Here is a 6,000-nt window from a genome sequence, read left to right on the forward strand (position 1 = left end):
AAAGTTCTAGAAGTCTATGTAAACCAGAGACGACGGCTGCTGTTAACCGAGCACCACCTCTGTGAAGCAATGATTGGCACTTCGTGTGTGCATCACGTGGTAGGCTGCTCCTGAAATGGCTCCCAATGACCCCCGCCCCCTGGTATCCACACCCTGCATAATCCCCTCCTTTTGCTGTGGGCTGGATCTAGGGGCTCAGTTTTAACAAATAGAATACAGCAGAAGTGATGGGATGTCACTTCCAAGATTAGGGTATAAAAAACTGTCACTTCCTTTTCTATCTCTGGCTCTTCTCCCTGACTTGCTCTAGTGAAGCAAGCTTCCATGTTGTGATCCACCCTCCGGAGAGGCCCACATGGCAAGGAACTGAGGGAGCCCCCAGCCACCAGGGTGTGGGGATCTGGGGCCTCAGTCCGACAGCCCACAAGAACATGAAACCTGGCGCCAGCCACGTGAGTGAGCTTAGAAGCGAACCCTTCCTCCACGCAGCCTGCTAACACCTGGATTGTTGTTTTATGAGACCCTGAGTTAGACGACCACTGGGATTCCTGACCCAGGAAACTGTAAGATAACACACACAGGTGTTTCAAGTGACTAAGTCTTGGAGTAACTTGTTACACAGCAATGGATCACTAACACATGTTATTTCATTCAGTCTTCACAGCAGCTCATTGTACAGGTGAGGACACTGAGGCTCAGAGACGTAAAATAAACTGCTGAGGATCACACTACAGCTAGACCAAGATTCGAACCAAAAATTGTCTGGCTCCAGTGTTCTTGTTCCTTCCCACAATCTCATTTTTCTGTCAGAGGTCCCCTGTGGAGATGGCAGCAAAGCCCCGCCCATGAGTCCATTCTCTGCAGCATCTGTGCCCTCCCAACACACATGCTTGCAGATTTCCGCTTGTCTGTGTCTCTGAAATATGCAGCGTAAAAACCACACGTGCATCTTCAGAGAGGACCTTTCAAACACTAGATTCAACTACTTCCCCTCAAACAAGCTTTGATGCTTCAGGGGAGAAAATCTATTTTTATTTTCAGGAAGCCAACTGCCTCCCTTCTACTTTAGACGTTTGACCAGAGCTGGGAAATAATCAATAGATACTTGAGGACGGGGTGCCGTTGGGCTCAATTCTCTCTCACACATCTGTAATCTCTTATTTTTGTCAAAGGGCCACTGCCCAGAGTAAAGTGGGATTTAGGGGTTCATGTATCACTAATTGTCTATAGCTAAAGTGTAGGCTAAGTGAAGCAGACCTTAATGCTAGGTGGGCGAGCCCTCGGAAAACGTGCCCAGGGCCCGAGTGGACAGACACCGGCAGGAGTGCGCTGCCTCAGGCCCCCTCGGTGCCCGGCCCCTAGATGCGGCCTCTTCCCTCTCCCTCCCTTTGTAGGGGAGCGTGTCCCCCAGTACTCCCCCTCTTGCAGGAAATGTACCACTTCCAGCATCCCCAGTCAGAGGGCGGGCCTCAGCTCTCCAGGAATGACGCGGCGATTGGGTGGCTTCCATCTGTGCTACAGAGTGGCCATCTCTGCAAGCTGGCTCCTGAAGAAAATCCAAGAACTAAACAATAAATCCTGAACTGTATTGCTTTTGTTGTTTCTTAAGGAAAGTTGACAGTAACAAATGAAATTAAGTAATTCAAACCTGACTAATTATTCAACATCAACCATAATACAGACTCAGAAAGGGTTTCTTTCCATAATGGTAGAAGCGTGGACGAGAATCGACTGGAAAATATTTCCCCTCCGCATTTTGCTCAGTGGGCTGTCCTTCCCAGTCCACTTTCCCTTCTGCACATGCCTTCAGATTGGAGAGAAGGTGGAGGAAGTCTCCTCCCTCTGACTCACTCTCAGAGCCATGAACTCTCTCTGGAAAGTTCCCCAGCAAAACACACATATGTTAGTTCAGACCAACATTACCTAGTTGGTTTTAGCCATGGCCAAATAAATATGGCTAATCAATATCTATCCAGGAAGCATGAGGTTATATAAGGCAGAGATTAGGGTTGTACATAAATAAAAATTAATCTAACAAAACTAACATGTTCTTTTACTCAGGGACAAGTTTTTCATTGCACTATGTGATAGTTAGGCAGAAATTCAATTTATAAATGTGATGGGTGTACTAACAAATACGGGATTGACCTGCTCCAAGTGTTTGCAGTTTTTCTTATATATTTGTAGTCAAGCATGTTGGTCCCCATGTCCTCTACTGGGATACGCACTCTCATGGTTAGGCAAAAGACAAAGGTGGAGATGAACACTGTAGCCCTGGGCCCCATGTTCCCACTCTCTCCACGGCCGTGTCTGCTGGGCACAGAGAACTTATGTTGTCAGAAGAGCACATTCTCGAGGCCTGGGCTGGGAAAGAGATACTGCTCTGGCAGGGAATGTGATGTCACGACAAGGGATCTCGAGGATCATGGAGAGGGAAGAGTGCAATTTGGGCTGACAGGAAGCCTAGAGAAGGAGACCACGACAAGGGCACATCTGGGGACAGACCTGGGAAGTGTAACTGGGCAAATGGTGACCAGTCCAGTGCAGGTGCAGGTGTAATTGAAGGTGGGGCTCAGGCAGCTAAGAAAGTTCCAGCTGGAACAACAAACACCATGACAAGGACAGGTCAAGACCTGACCCAGGTGATCAGTAGATGCAGAGAGGAGAAACTGTAACCAGAGCCAGTCACACAGAGAAGGAGCATGAAGGAGCAGCAGGAGTGTCTCAGAGAGGTGTCTGAGGTCCAGAAATTTCTGTTCCATTGCAAAAGCACCACAAACCAAACCAAGGAATGACCAGGAAGAAGCTTGTACAGTGACCCCAGGCTTGGGCTTGCCATGAGCCAGACAAAGTTTGGCTAGATAGTTCAGTGACCTTAATTAACCTTAAGCTACTTAAGTTCTCGACTTAAGCCTCCATTTCCTCATCTGTAAAACAGAGGTAATAATAGCAGCTAACTTACTGGTTTGTCATAAGGACTAAAGAAGATAATGCATTTAATGAATATGCTCGGCACAGTGCCCAGCACGTAGTTGGTGCTTGATAAATGGAAACAACATCTGCTATCACTATTAACAATAAACCAGAGTGTGGCTTCCCGCGCTGGTCCAACTTAGGGCGTGGGAGGAAGGCCAGTCGGACATCTATTGCCAGGAGCCAGGTGATGCCTTTAAGACGCTGTGGGTGGGAATCTTTTACAAGCAACCTGAGAGTTCTCCACAAAGCAGAATTGATTAGGTCATCCCCACAATGTGCCCAGTGTTACTCATCCTTGTTACGATGCCTACAATTCCAAACTCTGAATGCCCAGCTCCTCTTTCTGAGGAAAGCTTCCAGAACCTCTCCCAGACTCCAGGCATCTGTGGCCAGGTGGCTTGATCTGCTCCAGAGTTCCTGATGCTTGGTTCCCCCTGCCCACTTGGAGCACCTTTTCCATTTATCTCCCCAGGGCTGAGGTGATGGAAACCCTGGCCATAAGGCTGTGTGTGTGCGTGTGCGTGTATGTGTGTGTGTGTGTGTGTGTGTGTGTTGCTTGGGGTGGGGTTACTAGCATGTTTACAATAGCACTTAGGCTGGGGACAGCCAGGCCAGGGGTAGCAGCATTCCGAATTTCAAACATCTGACATTCGGAGATTCAGGGAAAGGGGAGAAGGATGATGGGGGGGAGAAGGTGGCCTTCAACAAGTAATGAGTCAGGAAGATCCATCCTAGGACAGGGCTGGGGTTGGAGGTGTGGCTCCACATTCGTGTATGCCTGCAAAAGCAGCCATGTGTCTATGCCTGTCGACTCCTGGGAAGAGGTCTTTGGGATTAGAGCAGACCAGTATCGGCTAATCTAAGAGAGAAGCCCTCCGCTAACACACCTCCCTCCAGCCACCTCCATCCCACCAGTGGCTCTAGCGACAATAATGCTCTCCCACAACAGGATTAGCAACAAAGCTTAAAATTCAAACACAATTCAACTCAATTGCACTACAGGGCATATAATAACAATAGCTGATGTTAAATGGGCACTGACTACATCCAGATAGAGGGCTTCCTGGATCATTGCATTTAACCCTCAAAGTAGCTACGAAAACCGATGTTATCTGCATTGTACAGGTAAGGAAATTGACGCTGGAGAGGTTAAATAAATTGCCCGAAGTACACAGTGAATGAAATGGTAGAGTTGAGATGAAAATCAATCCAGGTTCCGCTGACTGTCCTCTTGTACACAACACCATCCTGCCTCTCTGAACAGTGGCCTGCGTCGGATGGCTTCCTCCTTTGCTGGGGAGATGGCAGAGATAGTGTGGGCGGTGGGTGCCTAAAGGCAAGAGGGAACATAAAAGGAAGACTCGAATGCCAAAGGTAAACTGTTTGCTCAGACCTCACCGTGCACTTCCAGCTGGATGTGTCCTGGCAGAGGCAGTACGCTGACAGTGTTTGTGCGGGGGCTGACAGACGCTAGTACACCAGGCGGTGGTCCACACCCAGACCAGCAATTACACCTAGGGCCAAAAAGAAGCCCTTAGCCAGGCCTCCTCTACCTCGATTAGCTGAGTCAGCAAGTGGATTCCACCAGGGCTGCAGAGATAGCATCTTGCAAATCAAGAAGGGCTAAATCAAGGTATTCCTAAGCCCAAGGATGACAGGCTTTCTAATTTTTAAAAAAGTATCAAACCAACGAGTACTCTTCTTATTTAAGATTTGAAAGCTTCATGGGCGTTAGTCCTCCAAATATATGTCAAACATATCATCTTACTCTTTTAAGCCCTTGCAAGCTCTACCACTAATTTCAGATTATTGAAAGCCACCAGCCCATCTCTGCTGACTGCTTGGAATATCTCACTGGTGACCTTTAGGAACAATCATTGCAGTTCAAACTAAGCAACCCTCAATAACCTAATAACAGGCTGCGTTTCCAAACGTTTACAATTAGGGTGCTTAGGATAGGGTGGTGTTTCTCCAAACAATGCTGGGGAGACAGCAGGCTAGCCCACAGAAGCCTATTAGCACACACCATAACTCTAGAATACAAACATCCACAGAATCTATGGTACACAATGTATGGCTTGGCACAGCCATGGAGTTTGGTGTTTGCTCTGGATCTGTAGGGGAGCCATGAGTGAGTTTTCTCCTTGGGAGTTACCTGATGAAAGGGATGCTTTGCGATAGTGAATCTGGATGTGTTATGCAGTGTAGGCTGAAGCAGAGACCAGTAAGAGTGACATTGCAAAAATCCAGTTTTGAGTTAACAATGGCTTGAAGCAAGATGATTACCACTGAAATATACAAACATTTATTTATGTTTATTAATTCAGCTCCTTCTTATTGAACATCTACTGTGTACCCTGGAGATTCATTCATTCCTCAATTGTTAGACAAATATTTATTGAACGTCTATCATGTGTGGGGGTTGGTGCTAGACTCCAGAGACACGATGGTTTCTATTCTTATGAAAATTTGTAGTCTAGAAAGGACTATATTAAATATATTAAATATAAAAGGAATAATATTAAAATTAATAGTTACCAGTGTGATGCATGCAAGAAAGAGGGAGGGAAAGGTACAGTGGAGCTGCACAACAGCAGAAGATCACGTGGTGTGGATGCTTAGGAAAAGCCTCTCTTAGGAAGTGGGACTTATAAACCGAGACTGGAAGATTAAGTTGGGGTCAGTCAGGTCAAGAAAGGAGAGACAAATATTCCAGGCAGAAGGAACGGTATGAAGAAAGTTCAGGAGGTGAGAGAGAGTAAGCAAGTTTGAAGAACTGAAGGAAATTTTAGTATGGTCAGAAATGAGTGCTCTGGAGAAACCGAAAGCCAGTGCCAGTTGGAGAAAGGCTTTGTAAACCAGAGAGGAGTTCTGCCTCGACACTTAGGGCTACTGTTATGTTCAACGGGGTAGCGATGTGAACAGGTTGAGGTGGGGTTTTTTTTCTAAGTCACTCTTACTATAACCTGGGGAAGGGCTGGCAGAGGAGCAAGCCTGGAGGCAAGAAGACCAGTTAGGAGGCTA

This window comes from Equus przewalskii, chromosome 16 (genome assembly GCF_037783145.1).
Source record: "Equus przewalskii isolate Varuska chromosome 16, EquPr2, whole genome shotgun sequence".
NCBI classification, from domain to species: Eukaryota; Metazoa; Chordata; class Mammalia; order Perissodactyla; family Equidae; genus Equus; species Equus przewalskii.